The sequence below is a fragment of the Aptenodytes patagonicus genome, chromosome 8 (genome assembly GCF_965638725.1).
Source record: "Aptenodytes patagonicus chromosome 8, bAptPat1.pri.cur, whole genome shotgun sequence".
In the NCBI taxonomy this organism is placed as follows: Eukaryota; Metazoa; Chordata; class Aves; order Sphenisciformes; family Spheniscidae; genus Aptenodytes; species Aptenodytes patagonicus.
Genome location: NC_134956.1, coordinates 20,268,591 through 20,285,763, shown reverse-complemented (window position 1 = coordinate 20,285,763; position 17,173 = coordinate 20,268,591). Strand labels below are relative to the sequence as shown.

Sequence of the window (17,173 nt, the reverse complement as noted above, 5' to 3'; positions counted from 1 at the left end):
GCAACCTCCGCGCTGTCCGGCGGCCGCCGGTTGCTCCTTATCCGGGCTGAGGCCGCCGGTGATGTTAAACTTTCCGGTGCCGAGCGCCGGAGCCGCGGGGTTGGGGGGAGCCGGGGGCCGGGCGGTCCCGGCTCTCGCCCCCGCTCGACCCCTCCGCGGGAGCCCCGACGGCGCGGCCGGCAGGGCTGCCGGTCCGCGGGGCCGCTCCGCGCACCCACCGGGATGAGGACCCGCGGCCCGGGCTGCGGCCGGGGCCAGGGCAGCCCCCGCGGAGCGGCGCCACGCTCAGCCCGGCCCTCGGGTCGGTCACTCCCGCTCGGCGGCCGGTGCGCGCCGCTGCGCACCCGCGCAGTGTTTCTAAGCAGTGTTTGCGCCAACAGCGGCGTGCGCTGCGAGGGGGAGCGCAGGCAGCGCCCGCCTCGCCGCTCCGCGCAGGTAAGGCGGGCTCCGCGGGCACCCGCGGAAGGCCCTGCGAGGTCTACCGCGCCCCCCCCCCCCAGCTATGTGGGCCTGACCACCCCCAGACCCCCCGCGGGGGGCGGCTGCGGAAAAGTTGCTCGGGGGGCGCGGCGCGGCCCTCCGCCGACGGGGCGGCCCCGGCCCGCCTGCCCCCGCGCTGAACTCTCCCCGGCGGCGCGCAGGGGCGCGCAGCGCGGCGCAGCGCGTTCCGCGGCCACTTTCGCTTCCCCACGGGGCCGCCCCGCCTCCCCCGGCCGTCCTCCGCGGAGCTCCGCGCCGGCGGGGCTTCCACCCCTCACCCCCCCCCCAAGCCCCCCCCCCCCCCGCTTTTATTATTATTTTTTTTTTAATTATTTTTCCCTTGCACGGAGCCTTGTTTACCCAGCAGGTGGATGTGACGTCAGAGACTGACAACAGCAAAAAATAACAACATCTCCCTCCGCGGGGGTGTCGCGGGCCGCCCCCGGCCCGCCCGCGCGGGCGGCGGCGCGGGGCTGCGCGGGGCGGGGAGGGGGCGCGGGGCGGCGCGGGGCGGGGGCGCGGCGGGGCGGCGTGCGGGGCCCCGCGGGCGCGGCGCCGAGCGGAGGGCTCTATTGTTATTTACCGAGCGGCGGAGCACGCCGCCGCGCCGCCCGGGCTCGGCGTGCCGGAGGGACGGGAGGGAGGGACGGGACGGAGAGGCAGCCCCGCGCCGCTCCGCGCCGCCGCCCGCCCGCGCCGGGGCCGCGCCGTGCTGGGCAGCGGCAGGCCGAGTCCTGCGGGTGAGTCCGGCGCCCCCCGACACTTTCCCCGCTCCTCCGGGGCTGTTGCACTTTTCCCCCCGCCGGCCCCACGTGCCCGGCCCCCCCCCCCCCCCAACCCGACCGTCGCCGGCGCGGTGGCGGGGGAGGGGGGGGCGGCGGCGGTGCGCGGGTGCGGACCCCCCTTCCCGGGGCTGCGGAGCCGCCCGCACCCCCTACCCGCCCACTTTGGAAACTTCCCCCCCCCCCCCCGCCCCGCGCGCGCACCCTCCGCGGAGAGTGGGATGCGGCGCCTCCTGCCCCCCCTTCCACCACCACCCCCCCCCCGCGCTTTCCTCGTGTTTTCCGCCGGGTCCCCCCCGCGCCGCCGCGCAAGGGGCGCGCACGCCCCAACTTCAGCACTCGGGGCAAGAAGTTGTGGCGGGGCCGCGCCCCCCCCCCCGCCCCCCCCCGCGCCGGGCCCGGCCGCCCCGCTCCCCCCCTCCCCCGGCACCTGCTGCGGCTTTCCGCCCGCGCAGTCCGTTCCGCAGGCGCGGAGCTCCGCGCCGCGCATCCTCCCCCACCCCGGGTCCCTAGGACCCGCTGCGCCCATCCCCCCTCCCCCCCTTTTTTTTTTGGAGACGAAGTGTTTGAATAAACATCCGCGCCTCCCCAGCCCGCCGCAACTTCTCGCTGCGCGGACCGCATCCCTCGCGCCCCCCCCCCCCCTCCCACCCCGCGCAGACCCGCGGTGCGGAGCCTCCGGACGGAGCCGCGGCTCGCTGCGCGCCGCGGAGCCGGGGGCGGCCGCCGGCGCCCGGTAAGTAGGGCCGCGCCGCGCTGCGCCCCTCGCACCTGCCGCCCCGCGCAGCTCCGCGCAGCGCCGCGCATCCCGCCTCCCCCGGGCAGCGGGAGGGTGCGCGCTGCAGGCGGCGTCCGAGCGGCGTGTCCGCGCCTCTCTCCTCCCCGCCACCTCCCCCCCCGCCCTGTGGGGTGTTTTTTTTTTTTGTTTTTTTTTTCGCCTGAAAAAAAAAATAATAAAGCCCGGCGGCGGGGCGCGGGCAGGGCTGCGCGGGGCGCAGCGCCGGCCCCCTCCCCACCGCCGCCCAACTATTAATTAACCGGCGGCCCCGGCGCGGAGAGCATCGCCGGGCTGGCTGCGGAGCGCCTCGATTTTAGCGAGCCTTCCTTCTGCCACTTCGCTGTAATGATTTTAATTGCGTGGTTTTGCTTTGAGTGAACTGAGCCGAGTGAGACTGCTACTACTTCTTTTTTTTTTTTTTTTTTTTCCTTCTTCTTCTCCTTTTTCCCCCCGATTCCCCCCCAAAAGCTGGCAGCAGCAGCGCTCAGACCTCCCGTACCTACCCGAGGTATCTGCCGCCTGCGAGCGCTCTCAGAGCCGCTTCTCTAGAGAAGCTGGAGCCCAACTTCTGTGCTCAGAAGTTTAAGGTTTCATTTTTAGTAACTGTTCTTTGAGTGAGTAATGTATGTATACTGCTTGTAGCGTGTCGTCTACACAATGTAGCCTGCTGATTTCTAGGGTGCTGGATGGTTATAAATATTAAAACAATTCTCTAAACTGCGTTTCCTTTCCATATAGTTTTTCTAAACTTGCGTTTTACCTGCTTTGACCAAATGTTGATGTCACTAATGACAGCTTCTTAATTAGACAAAGTTTCAAGAATGTCGTCGAAGAAACTTGCTGCTTGTACTGTTAATCCACGGTTTGCTTTAATATTCCGGCGGAGGGAAAACAGGCATTTCACTCGATTTAGTAGTATTTTTACAGTTTCTGTTACTGCTGAGAAGCTCCTACTTTTTCTAAGTTTGAGAGAGCCTGAAATAATTCAAGTTCTCAGAGAGGCGAGTGTAGGCAAGGAGGCACCGTGCATCTTTGCAACTAGATTTGGGGGAAGAAAGGGAAATCAGGGCTACTGGTTTCAATTTCTCTCCTCTGAATCTTTTCCCCTGCACATTTTATTTGAACTGTCTCACAACCATATTGAATGGACCAGGGCGCTGGGGGAGGAAGCTCTTCACTAGTTACCATTCAAAAGGTGTCGGCTAAAATCTCATTGCAAAAAGGTATTGTAGCTTTAACATCTTGCATTGGCAGCATTCTTCCCCCTTAGTCTTTGGATTAGTCATTGTATGAGAGACAGAAAAAAAAAACACTTTTTTTTTTTTTTTTTTATGGAAAAAGTAAAGTAAACAGCCTCCAACAAGTGAACCTTGACAACCCAGATTAAGGAAGGCAGGAGAGATCAAACAAAGCTGCTGCTGGGCTGTTGTCAGGAGCTGCCTTACTGAAAGCTCTGGACTATTCGATCAGGCAGCAAGGCTATATGTTCACTTATGCAGAAATGGACCATTACAAATGCTGATCTTTGTTGTGAAACCAAAGGATAACTTTGAGAAAAATAACTACTATTTCAAACGAGGCTTTCTGTTGCTTATGATTTTGATTGCAAAGTTAGTTTTTTGTGCATGGGCTGGGTTTTGGGGTTGGTTTTTTTTTTTTTTTTGAGTGATGATGGTTTGGAGTGTGTTGTATACACTTTCAGTGAGACTTAGGATTTGATTTTATTTATGCTGTTTAAAGCTGCAGAGGAGAAGGCGTTTCAGTAGTGTAATGTTGAAAACTGTAAAAGTTCTGTGGAATTCAGCTTTTATTTCTGGATCTCTGAATCGTAAGGAAACATGGATTACTGTTTGTTTTTTTTTTTTTTCTCTGTGCATAAGTGCTGTGCTGGTGTATAATGGAGGAGGTTGGTTGTGATTAAGCATTGTATGTTGCATGACTGCGTTCCTAGAGTTTGGAAAACTTGTAGTATCTTTCCTTCAAACATGTTACCAACCAGTCATGGTGGCACCTTATTTTTGATTTGACAAGATTTTTGCAAAACTGTGTGTAGCTTGGCTTCATGGCTATATTAGGGAGACTCTGTTACCGTGTAGGTTTTTTAGTGGAAATAGTAGTAAGGAATATTAACAGATACTTGATTTCACTTTAATAAACATTTTGGATTTAAGTATTAATCAAACTTAACCAGTGCAAGTTAGGTTATTTTTGTTGCTTGACAGTTTCATGTTTGTGTTCAAACACTTCACTGCAAACTCTACATGTATGACCCCTCTTTCATTTCTTTAAAGTATTCCAAAACAATGGAAATATCTGTAAAAAAAAAAAATCTGAGGAAAAGGCTGTTACCCTAATGTATATTAATCAGGAGGCAGACCAAGTGCACATCTACTGAAGAGTTAAGAAATCCAAAACCTTTTTGCATAAGTATTTCTTTAATTAACAGTGCAGATCACACAATAAGTACTTTATACTTTTTCTAAGGTAAGGTTTCATAACCATCCTGCATAACTTATTATGAAGCCTGTAGATTTTTATGGTATATACTTTAATTAGACAATAAAAAGTATGTGTGTTAAACATGCACATGTATGCTATTAAGCCATTTTGGGTAATGTGTAATGTTTTTTAACATCTATAAACATTTTCTGCTTAAATCAGTTCCACCGGTATTCGTAACGCAGCTAGTTTTTGTACTGGTAAGAGAAGGAGCAGGAAAGTTGAGCAGAGAATTATGCATTGGACATTATTGCGCAGCATATGCTGCAATATGCTTTTCTCTTGGAGTGGATCACCTTTTTTTAAGAGCTAAAATTTGCATTATCATCCTTGGTATGATATACTGTAAACATTTGTAGCTCCAGAATTATTCCTGTTCCACAGCGTTGTAAAAATTAGGAAAAAGGCTGGTAGTAAAGAGGCAAATTTATGGAATGAATGCAGCTTAGCATTTAGTATTCGTACTGCTTGTGGTCATTTCTATTGAGAGATTGAGCCGGATAATGTAATTCCTTTTGTGAAATATCTGTTGAGCATGTATTTGTATATCAAATGAAATAACATATGCACACACGTATGTAGGGGATGTATGTAAAATACAGTTATTTCTGCAAGGCTGTCCAGTTATTTATAGGGCATAATGATACTTCTGTCATCTTAAATTTTCTCTGAGAAGCTTTAATAAATTTAAATAGATTATATGCTGTCAGAAAATAGTATAAATTTTGTTTACGATTCACTTGCTTTAAGGTACTTGTGCTAAAGAAGCTCATTTAACCCCAAGACTGAGTAGCATTAAGTGGTGAGAGGAGTCTGCTGAAGAGCTGCTGCTGCCCTTTGCTCTTGTGATAATCTTAAATTACTACAATTTAATTGCAACTTCAAGGCACTGAGCTGAAATATTTTTATGCGGCAGAGGCAGGGCTGAAGAAGATGTAGCGAGACTTTCGCAGGTAGCTGGGTTTCTCTTCGGAGGCGCAGCGTTTTTTCAGGCCTTTCCTGCCTTTCGGAGTGGATCCAGCACAGCATCGTGTGTGTGCATGGACACGGCGCCGGCGCCCTGGGAGGGAGCTTTGCCGGGGGATTCCCACCTCGGTGGGAGCAGGATCGGGCCCTGCAGTAGTCAGGCAGCTCGGGTGCACAAGCGTTTCATTTGCTGTTAGTATTTAAGCTTACGTTTGAATTAAATAGCGCGTTGTAATTATTCCTCAAATGAGCTTTGCTATCGAGTTACCTCCCGGAGCTTTTCCCTGCGAGTCTCTGCTGGGGAGGCAGGGTGGGAAGGGGCTGGCAGCTGGAGGCAAAGACCAGGGGGTGGTCAGCAGTGCGGGGGCACGAGTGGCACCCCGCTCTGAAAATGCAGCCCGCCGGCTCGTGGGTATGACACGGTCCCCGTGTCCCCAAAGGCGTGTTCAGGGTGCAGTCAGCCGCCCTGGCTGCGCGGGGCCTGATCCAGAGCACGCCGGCATCAGCCGGGGCTTCTGCTGATGTTGCTGCCTTTGGGTTTGGCTTTTGGTCTGTGTCACTCACTCATATCACTGAAACTTTTTCTCCCCGCACCCCCCAGTGTAGCAGCGTGTTTTCACACCTGGCGAGCGGTTCAGCGGAGATATGATATGCAATACGAGCCAGAAAGCATTTGCTAAGTGGAATTTATAAACGTTGTGCACTAGAGACCAGTAGCGTCTTTGCGACTGTTCTTAGAGGTCCTGGCAACCAAACTTTACTGAAATGCTTAGAAAGGTATGGCCGGGCTCAGAGCCCTTGACTTCATGCCATTGAGGACACGCGTAAGTGCTCGGCCGTGCTAAAGCACAGCGGTTTTTAAATCGTGAGTCTGATTGTTTTTGTGTTGGCCAAATCCTTGTGAAATGCCTCGTTGCAATAAGAAATGAAGATCTTGTGTTTGCTAGAGCTGCTTGCTTTTGCACTGACAAAAACGCTGCTCGCAGCCTGCTGCTCTCACGAACTACTGTGCCGTTTGATTCCCGCAGCTTGCGGTGTATTGGGAATTGCAGCTACCGTAGGTAACAAGGTGATGCCAGTGTATATAGAGGAAAAAAAGTAGGATGGAATAAATCATGCAGTCATTAGAAGAAAAACTTAATTGTGGGAACTCTGTAGTCTTTCAATTTAGAAAAAAAGAAATTGTATTTTGGACTGTAGAGGAATCAGCTGTTCTATTTTTAGGAGATCAGATATTTGTTGGTTGGGATGTCTGGAGTGTTTTAACATGTGCTCTTTTTTCTTACTTCAGCATTGGAGCTACCAAGTCAGAGAAGCTGCTGGCTCTGTTCACGTGCAGCCTTCTTTGCAAATATGCTCTAGGGTTTTATCTTTCTATTCTCCTGGCACCGATCTCTCCCATGCATGCAAGTGAACAGGCTTATGTATAATGGCTGTTTGTATGTGGCAAGTATCCAGAATAATCTTGATAACTTTTTGTTCAGCGCCATCCTGAAAATGAAGATAGTATTCTACGGAAAATGAGCAGAGAGAAGAGCATGGACAAAATCAATTTCTCTCCAAGAAGCATCTGGTACCTGAGGAGGACTAAATAATTTTTCTCCTCTCGTTGACCCTCCCTGTGCTGTTTTTAAAACATCTCCATTTTAGTGCCTTGAAATTGCAATTAAGTTGTAGTAATTTAAGATTATTGCGAGAGTGCAAAGGGCAGTAGAAGCTCTTTAGAAGTCTCATCTCAACATTTAATGCTACTCAGTCAGGGGGTTAAATGAGTTTCCTCAATGTGAGTACTTAAAGTAACTAAATCGTAAACAAAATTTATACTATATTCTGACAACTAATAATCTATTTAAATTACATTAAAGTATGTGTGTGAAAATTTAATTAAAGACAGAAATACTGTCAAGCCCTGTAAATATCTTGACAGATCTACTGAAATGGAACCCATATCGTAAAATATTTACATATATCTGATAGGCTACAGTGTTTCTGGGAGTGCTATTCTGAAACTAATTGTGGGCTTTTTTCCTCCCGGTTTCCCCTTCATTTGCAATGGTCTCGGAAAGCAACACAAATAAATACCCGGAATGTTTTATTCAGATGATTCTCCAGTGTATTGTTTACTGCTAATCGCGCTCTCTGTACAATACTTGTCACTGTTCTGTTTTTATTAGAAGTGCCTATTTCCTCAATAAGTTAGTTTAGCACTGCTGTTAATTCAGACGTGCACTGAAAACGCAGGCTCCTTGTGCAGCAGGGTGATGTTGTGTAGTATTCGCAGCGTGGCAGCGCTGGATGTGCAACCTGCAAGTCAACTTTCTTCTGGATGTCTGGCCCAGCGCACGGTGCTGCAGGGTCTCTTGCAGTGTTGTGACCGTGGATTTAATTGATTTTTCAGGTAGAAAGCGCTTACGACCTTTTTTCCAAATTTTTGAAATGTACGTGAAAGTGTTTCCCAAATTGCTGGTATGTGCATTTGCTGTGCAGGACCCTTCTTGCTGGTGCAACCACAGTGCATCTCCTTTGCAGTACATGGTCCAGGCTGCTTTCAAGATGAGGAACATTTTGCCCTGGATAAAGCTGGGTCTGGCTGAAACTTCAGCCAAACTTTGGTGCTTCTAAAAACCCACCTGCTGGGATTCCGCACAGGGCCAAAGGCGGGCGGTTTTGCTGGGAAGGCACAGGATGAGCTGTGCTTTCTCATCGCCTGATCATGGGTTGGGGCAAACTCCTAGCTTTCCTTGGCTGGGGTGTACATCCCTGGAGCTGCAGGGTTGCAGGAGGAGGAGGAGGATTTGGGCATGGAGAGAAGGATGAGATGGGAGCGTGATACTGGGGAGCCCTGGCCGGGCCGAGCGCTCGGGTGCTGAGCACCGACAGTCCGACAGAAGGTGGCACAGTTCGGCAGGTTGGCTGGAGCCTCTAACGGCATCGTTAGTTTTCCCCTCTTCGCCAGACATTTCCTTTCATGTTGGATCCGAGTTTTAGCTGTACTTCCCGATCAGTCTTGTCATCTTGTTGCTAACAATTAGGGTCAAGTGTCTTTCCTTGGGCTCTCCGCAGTCTTCATGTTGGTGTCCCTCCCCCAGCTCCTAGCCTATGCTGTTTGTTCATTAATTAGTAGATCGGGCATATTAACACATCAGTAAACCGGAGTAGTCACACTTCCCAAGGCATCTCGGGAAACCCTCTCTGGTTTTATGTGACCGGACATGCACTACTGCTGATTTAGATAGCGGAGCCGATGATGCCAAAGTGGTGTTAAGAGAGAGAGAAACAGAGAGCGCCCAGCAGTGAGCGGAATGTCATGTCTCTATTAAAAAGCTTGTGATAAAGGAAGATAAAATGGTGAGGGGGGATTGCTGGTGTGTCCAGAGCAGCCGCTAAACATCTGATCACAAAAATCGATGCCGAATTCCCCTTCCTGCAAAACACTTGCCCGCAGAATTAACGTCTGAGCCTGGGTTTGATTGCAGCAAGCGGTGGAGCCCTGAAAGGACTTTTGTTCTTTCCAAAAAGGCGGCTGGGGGTTCTCAGGGATTCAGGAGCTGTCTAAGCAGGGATTCAAACATCCCTCCCTGGTTCCCTTTGAAGTGGCTGCCCCTCTTCCGCAGCGGCGCGGTGTTCCCGGGATGCTGATGAAGTTGTTCCAGGCTCGTGCCGGGGCTCATTGCTCCGTGCTGCCTCGTACCTTGATTTCCCTGCTGCCACAGCCACCTGCGTTTCTGTTGGTTCCCGTCCGGAGGTCGGTCCTTGGCTTCACGGCAGACTAACAACAATGCAGATTTTTGTATATTTTTGTATATTTGAGTCTTTTTCTCGGCCGGGTGCAGAGGCTGCTCTGCAGAAGTGAAAAATGTAACTGATTATAAAGAAATGAGTTGTTGCAGCAGACGGGAGGGGAGTGGTATTAATTTTACCGGTTCTGTAATGAAACGTGCAGTAAAATGTTAAATCATCACAGCCTTGTTTGCTGAAAGGATGTTAATCTTTCCATTAAGAAGGATTAAGTAATTAACTGATATTTCTTCAGGAACCAATGTCAGTTTTAAAAAGCATCTTCCTAGTGTCGCACAGTGAATGCGAAGTTTATGTTTCTCTTTCTGCCGCTGGAGAGCTGGGAGGTGAGCGTGAGTGGGACACCTCTTCCCAAGAAACTTCTGGGAATGCCAAGGGAGCAGAAATAGGGTGTGGGGGGTTTTTGCAACTGGAACGTGCTATTCTAATAGACTTTTGATTGCAAGGTTGTCTTACGACTTCTGTCAGCTGGGCCTGTTGCAAGCCTTATTTCAGGTGTAGTCTGTTTGGGATTAGGAAGTTAAAACCTTCTTGAAGTGTTCATCTTGGTGCTCGCTTTTTTTTTTTTTTTTTTTTTTTAATAATAGCTTTTATGTTGTAATAGTAAGCTTGCTGGCAGTGAGTCATGAACTCTATCTTCCATGAACCTCCTGACAAATTTTTGTTAGCTGGTCAGGCAGCTCGCTTAGCTCGTCCAGCCCAGTTCCCACGTTTTATGCCGGCGCTGGAAAGAAAAATTCCATTAAAATCGGTGGTGTAAATCCTCCTTTCCTCCTGTGGCAGAAATCCCCTTAAAAGCAGTAGCAGTGCAGGGGGCCGTGGGGCATCACGGAGCAGCTCCCGGCGTTGGGCTGTCTGGAGGATGTTGAAGCCGGATTCGGCAGGGAACGGCCAGGTCCGGGGGAGGATGCGGCCAGCAAGGCTTTTGACGTTGGCTGGTGCTCAGTAAGGTCAAAAGTGCGTTTTGGAGAGGGTGCAGATGGAGGAGCAGGTGGGCAGAGGAGAACAATGACGATGTTTTTCACCGTTTCATTTTTGAAGGATCAGATTCAAGCCCCCGGACGGTGAGAGGTGCAGGGGCTGGGGAAGCATCTGTGTTAGCGCTTCTGCATCCTGTGCTCCTGAGCTCGCTGCCTTTCTTCCAGGGCTTGACCCATTTTTTGCCTCGATGGAGAATGCGGAATGTGGCGTTAACCTCATCAAATTGCTGCCGTCTCTCATATAACGGCCCCAACTTCTAACATCACAGTTAGCGATACTGAAACTATACCCAAACCGAAATTTTCTATGAGCGATACGAATTCTGCCCAGCAAATAGCATAACACAGTGGCACCAATTGCGTTAGTATTGATACTTTCTGCTTTCATAACTGCTCTACTTCTCAAACAGGGCTCCTTCAGACAGTCTCATGCAAACTCTGTTGATCAGTGTACTGTAAATTATTCCTCCCCCTCGGGTGAATTTCATAATGGGTGTATTTCCATGTGTAGTGTATGAGACAGGCAGATATTGCTTCGGTTATGTGGCCTAAGCCCCAGACACCTTCACTGAAGTCATGGGAGCTTCCTTGGGTGGACTGAGTTAAAAAAAAAAAAAAAAAAAAAAAGTTTGGCTCAGAGAATAAAATCTTTGAATATTCGTGCGTGTAACATATAGTAAGAATCTCTCTGGATGTTTGTACAGAACATCGTATCCTATATCTACCTTAGCAGATTTAGAGGAGAGATTTTTCTCAGTAAGTTTTGCAATAGTAATAATGTGTTAACAACTTTGGTAATCTATTTTAATCAGAGAGTTGTGTCAGGGGCCCCTGTTCTGGTTGAATTAAATGAGTGCTGGGAGAAGGAGGCTCTGAAATAGCTTGTAGGAAATTGTTTTTGTTAGTTTTAAATGACATGCCTGTGCATCGACGTTCAAATAATGTATATTAGGTTTGTAAAGCTCCCGAGTTGTACGTTTGGAAGAGTGAAAATGTATTTTTCAGTCATAAATTACTTGATACTTAAAAGGCTTTGAAAGAGGAATGTCCAAAGTATGCAGCAAAATTATTGTTTGTACAAGTATTAAAGTTACTCTCTGGCTAACCCATCTGAGTTTTCTGAAGGCCCGTAGTGTAAGGAATGGTGGTCTTATTCAGGAAACAGTTCTAATCTGTCATTTCAGTTACAGGATTTAACTGAGAATGGGAGAAACCCATCTCCGTATATTTTAGCTGATGTCGTACCGTGCACATTTGTTCTGTTTTTTTCTTCACTGCTATAAAAGCGGTATCTACAGCACTCAAAAAATACTGTTTCATAAAAGTTGAAATGGAACATTACCTGTGAATTAAACTAAAATATCTTAAGCCTATCCAGCATATTCCTAGCATTAAACAGTCAGAGAAGACTAGGTGTTTCCTATTTATTTTTCAGATTGGCTGGAATATGGTCTTTCTGGAAAAGGGTCCTTGGCCAGTTGAAGGGGAAATCTGATTTTGCAGCGAGTGCTTTGTAATTGCCGAGGAATTCTGATCGTGCAGAAGCGTGTTGTATGGAAATGGAAATTTATTAACTAGGATTTTTAGGCATTATAATAGATGCCATTAGATAGAGGCACGCTCAGAGAGAGGTAAACTAGTAAATCTGAGCAAACTGAAAAATAGTAGCTATAGGCGTCTGGCTCTGTTATCAAACTTGCTGCATAAGCCAGAGTTTATGCACTGTGATAATGCTAATGACCAGCAGAGCCAATGATGCATGACTGGAGGAAATCAGTGGTATAATCGGAGAAAGTTATCAGGTTTTTGTCATTAAATATTAGTGATAAATAATACACTTCATTTTGAGTAGATAGGACGTATTTAATTCTGATGTGGAGAGTTTCAATTTAATAAGGGGCATTGCTGAGTAAAATGATAATCTTTTGTAATTTAAAGGGAAAAATAAAAATGCATTTGTTTCAGCATAATCTCCTGGCGGCCGCCCTCCACTGCTCTTTGTCTTCACTGGTGTCTGATAGCAAGGAATATCTTTGCAGCTATTTGACGTGGCTGTTTTTAGCAGAGTGTTTTATCTAAGTTACTAGTTTGTGGAACACAGAACTAATTACATGAGACCAGAGTCAAAGGGAATCTGTTTAGGATGAACTAGGTATCTTCTTTCTTTTTCTGCTTAAAAATGTGAATATTGCAGCAAATCTAAACTGTGTGCTCCGTGCAGTGGTTCCCCTAGAAAACAGTCCGCCTGTCCAGGCGGTAACAGGAGGAGAGGGACGAGGACAAAAGATACAGATAAATTAGATCTTGTTTTGCAAATTGTCTTTTAAGTCAGTGGGAGAACAAGGAAGAGGAGTATAGCTTAAAATGAAGTAAGAGGGATATTCATAGTCTCTATAAAGGCCAGTTTGCACTGGGGGGGGAATCGGCTTGGCTTTTTTTAGTGAAACAGGCTAACACCCAGTGTAAATCTGTGTCATTAACTGAAGCAGTGCATGATTTTTCGAGCGTCGCTTTTCCTCTTGTGAGCCTTTGCGTGTGGAGTACCTTGTCCCCTGGGCTAGAGGCAGATGCCGTACAGCATCCTCCTTAGGGAGACTTTGCTCGCCAGCTGCAGGACCTCTGCTTGTGTCAGCCCGCGGCCCCGTTTGAGCAGATACCGCCGGTTTTGCCCAGCGAGTGGCTTTGTAACGTGGCCAGGATCTTCCCACCACCCCTCGGAGTCGTATTCGAAGGCAGAATCTCAGCTCGAGTTTCCAGAATTAGATGGCACAGTGAGTAAACAGTGAGCGTACTTGCCAGTTCTCACATCCTCTTTTGCAGTGAATATTGCAGCAAATCCTGCAGGTTTGACTCATCTCCAAAGTTCTTCACTGATTTGAAGCAAATCTCGTCTGACTTTTGAGAAAGAGCTGGAAGTCTGGCCGTGGCTCCTGAGCAGAGAGTCCTGTACGTGAACGCAGTATCCTTGAGTCGGCCTCTGCATAAACTTGGGCAGCTCTGAGTAACTTTAGCTGGAGTTATGTGCCTGTATCTAAGGGTAAAATTTGGCCTGCAGTCATTCTTTATTGAAAGCTTTATGGAAATACTTTGTTCTCGCTACGCGCAAATATTTACATTCTGGTGGGAAGATTTTTTTTCCTCTGTTTCTTTTTTTTTTTTTTGTCCCCCTGCTCTATGCCATAAGCACAAGGAGAGGGTGGAAAATATTATGCATAATGCCCTGTCAGTTAAGAAATAATATTCAGATTTTCAACTGGTATTTTGCATCGGTCCAAAAGAAGAAAAAATCAGCCTCTATTGGAAGCACTGTCTACTTGTCTGATTGCAGCGAGGCCTCTGGGGTAGGATGGGGATTCTGCTTAATGCCGTGGGTAAATTGGAAGGGCATACAGAGCAGAAAACTTCCCTGGGTAAATAAAAGTAGTGTCAGGTACAGCCCCCGTTTTAAGAACAGCATGTCTTAATGTTTCTGTTCATCGGCGTTGAATCACCTCCGCGTGTCAATGTCTGCCTGGTGGATGCTCTCAGCAGATTGAGGAGGAGGACACATTGCTCTGCAAGTGCATTACAATGGTCCACACGTGTGCCGTGACTCAAGCGCGCTCACAACTTCATGACATGTATCAAACGAGAATTGTTTCCTTGGAAAGCCGTTACCTTCTTTGTTGTTTTTTTTCCCTCAGATGAAGGCTGACGCTGCTTTCACAGGCTATTTGACAGTGTGCTTAGTGCTGTATAGAATGAGGGCTTGGTTCACGTTGCAGCTAAGTAGATTTAGATCTGTCCGCTTGTCCCTGGGCGCTTCCCATCGTGTCCCCCATGCTTCAGCTGACTCTGCCTGACCAGAGGGTGAGACCATGCGGGAAGCCAGACCAGCAGAAAACTAACTTAAGCAGGAAAAAATGTTTTCTGCCAGTTGAGCATCCTCATTGGACTCTCTGGAGGTCAGAGGAGGGACTGAGGGCGTCAGGGCCACCCTCTTGATAAGTCTCTGGCCTCTTGGTTGGCTTCGCTGCAACGTGAAACCTCTGCCAGAGGCTTTGTGTCTGGACCTGCTCTTCTCCCTCCAGGCAGAGGAGTCCTCCTTGCCCAGCTGCCCCGGGGCACGGTCCCAGCAGTGCCTGCTGATGGGACCACCCCGCCAAAGCTAATGCAAGTATGGGTTTCATTTAATTGTTAATTTAACGGTGGTCCCTTAGTGCCAGGTACTAAAGTCGTTAACATGCAGATACTGAAAAGCCCAGCATCATTGCTGCCCAGGGAAGTGGTTGAGTCCCCATCCCTGGAGGTATTTAAAAAATGAGTAGATGAGGCACTTAGGGACATGGTTTAGTGGGTGGTGGTGTTGGGTCGACGGTTGGACTCGATGATCTTAGAGGTCTTTTCCAACCTCAATGATTCTGTGATTCTATGATCATATTTTCTTTGGGTTTTCTTCTTCCCTGTTAGCAGTAGATGATGAGCTGGTCCAGAGGCTGGCTATTTTTGATAAGGGCACCGAGAGATACCCAGGTTACTAGCTGCTGTTGTTTCTTGTTTTTATAATAACTTATGTGTGCGATAAGCAAATACAGCTGCACATAAAACTCGGATAAAGCTGCGTCCAGCCTGCTAGCTAACTTTTGAGTTAAAAAACAGAAGTTGATGAGGAATTACATGGCCAGAGCTCAGCGACGTCACTCGGGTTTAGACCAAAAAGGGTCTGACCCGTAGCCTCTGTTCACTCAGCATCGTGCAAGATGTGCGTGTCAGATATGTTGTGGTTTGAAGGTGGCCAGGGAGCGTGGTTGCCGGCGCCTGCCCGTGCAGGGACAGCCATGCGCAGAGCCGCCGGCTCCATCTGCGGCAGGGCTGCCTGCGAGCCCAGGTGTTGGGAGCCCGGCATGGACGGTCGTTAGTACGGCGCGGGGCTCGCTCAGGCTTATATTGGGGGGTTGAGTAAAGCTTTAAATACGGTTTATGCTTTTATTGCTTGTGAAATGGGTGCAGGTGCATGTTAGCAGGAAGTGAAACTGGAGGAGCCCTGAGGGAGCCTCACTCGAGCCGTGCCAAGCAGGTACGGCCTACGAGTGTTATCACCTTACTGATAATCTGGCACGGTGTCGGCATTCACACGTGTCACGGGGATTATGGGGGTGAAGTCATGCCGCAGTTTGGCAGGGACCTAATCCCTCTACCAGGCGGCTGTGCCGCTCGGGGTCGGTCTCCCTCCCCGCGCGGGGACATCTTCTCGCCCGTGAGAGCTCGGCTTGCTTGGCCATCCCCATGCCCCGAAGGGAGGGGATCGGTAGAGTGTTTCGGGAGGGGTTAGCACCACAGAGCGGCATTGCGGGGCATCCCTGACTTTCTCCAAGCCTTGCTGCGTAACCGGCGTCTGCTGGTGAGGTGGGGTGAGGCTGGTCTGTGCCCCACGTGTTTTACTTCAGAGCTGATGGATAATTTTGGGGGAGGCTGGAAACAGCAGGAATGTCGGCGGTGCGAGGAACGGCTGGGTGCCCACTGGACGGGGCTGCACCCACGCCGCCTCGCTCGCCGGAGGGGGCTGGCTGCGGTGCGCCTGGGGAAGCCAGACCGAGACAGGCACCCAGCTGCCCGCCCGGGGGCCGCCCTGGTGTTGCACAAAGTCGGTCTGTCTGCCTTCTTCAGCTGACGGCCCGTTAACTACCCGTTTTTGCATTGTCTTGTTGAGGAATTTGAATGTGAAGCGAGGCATCAGAGCATTAACCCTCACTTTTAATTATTACATTTACTTTTGGAAAGGAGTAGCAGTCAGAATAAAATACTTAGTAGGAATAAAATACTTATTATCCACCTTTTCTTCCTCCTTGGTTTGTGCCCAACTTGAGTTGCCAGGTCTCTCCAGGGGTGGCTGATGTGCAGGTGAGCAGAGCTGCAGTCCTGAACCGCTCCTGTCCTCACCCCGTCTCTTCACAGGGTGCTGAGGTTTCATATTCTGCATGTGCACTTATACGTGCTCCTAAATATTGCTCACCTCGTGGTGGGGTTATTCGCTGTTTGTTCTTATGTGTCAGCACCACATCTGATTGGAACCTTAATTGCTCTTCATGCTCCGATATTTTTTCCCTCGCCTCCTAGACCAGTTGGAGGGTTTGTTGAAGGGAGAGCCCAAGCCGACGCTACCAGAGCACGGGCTCTCCACTTACCAGGCTGCACACACAGCGAGTGCCTGGAAAAATGCCCCTCCAAGTCATTACAAATTAAGTGTCACAGACAGAAGCAGAGATTAAGCTCTGTGAGGAGATCTATGACTCGATCCAAGAATTACGTGATGTGCAAAGTTGGAGAGAAAAGCAAACTTGGCATCCAAGACATGGAGGCTGTGGTGCTCCTGCCCCGGGTGCTCGGTGCAGCCCTCTGAAGGCTGCTGAGATCTCCACCGTCCCACCTGTGCCCCAGCCAGCGCCTGTTGCTGCGGTGCCGTAGCCAGGAGACCCCATGCAAGCTCTAGTTGTCGTTGGTGAAGTTGCCCGTGGTTGTTAGCAGCTGAATCTGGCTGTACAAGCAGTGAATTTCCCAGTAACTAGCTAGCAAGAAGATGTTGTGGATCTGCATGTATTCCCCACACCTGGATATGCCGTGCTTGTTACCGTCAAGGTAAGTGAGGTAAACCCCATTTTTCTCTAGTATGGCAGAACACTCTTTATGAGTGAACTCAGTTTTACTCCGTTTTTCAAAGCAAGCCAGCAGCAGGACCTCTGAAGGTGTAGCTGTGATGACAGCTACTGCTGCAAGACATCACAGGGCTTGTGGGTTAGAGGGGTTTTGGTAGGTGGCCTGGAGCTCTGCTGTGCAGCAGTGGCAGCGGGTCTCAGCCCACCCACGCCGTGTACTGTGCCGGTGTGCTTGCATCGCGGTGAGAGTTATTTTGT

The 17,173-nt window shown here is 49.7% G+C and overlaps 1 protein-coding gene across 6 annotated transcripts in view; it reads left to right on the top strand.

Annotated features, from left to right (window-relative positions):
• The first annotated feature begins 416 nt into the window (after positions 1-416).
• Positions 417-17,173, top strand: part of FOXP1 (forkhead box P1) — a 394,018-nt gene continuing 377,261 nt past the window's right edge. For 4 of the 6 annotated variants that reach the window (XM_076346652.1, XM_076346648.1, XM_076346647.1 and 1 more), the window contains exon 1: positions 1,197-1,220. The gene's annotated coding sequence lies outside the window, so the exon portion shown is untranslated. Of the gene's footprint in view, positions 436-1,196; positions 1,221-6,286; positions 6,330-17,173 lie in introns of those variants that run through there. The other 2 variants (XM_076346645.1, XM_076346644.1) reach the window with 2 other exon arrangements.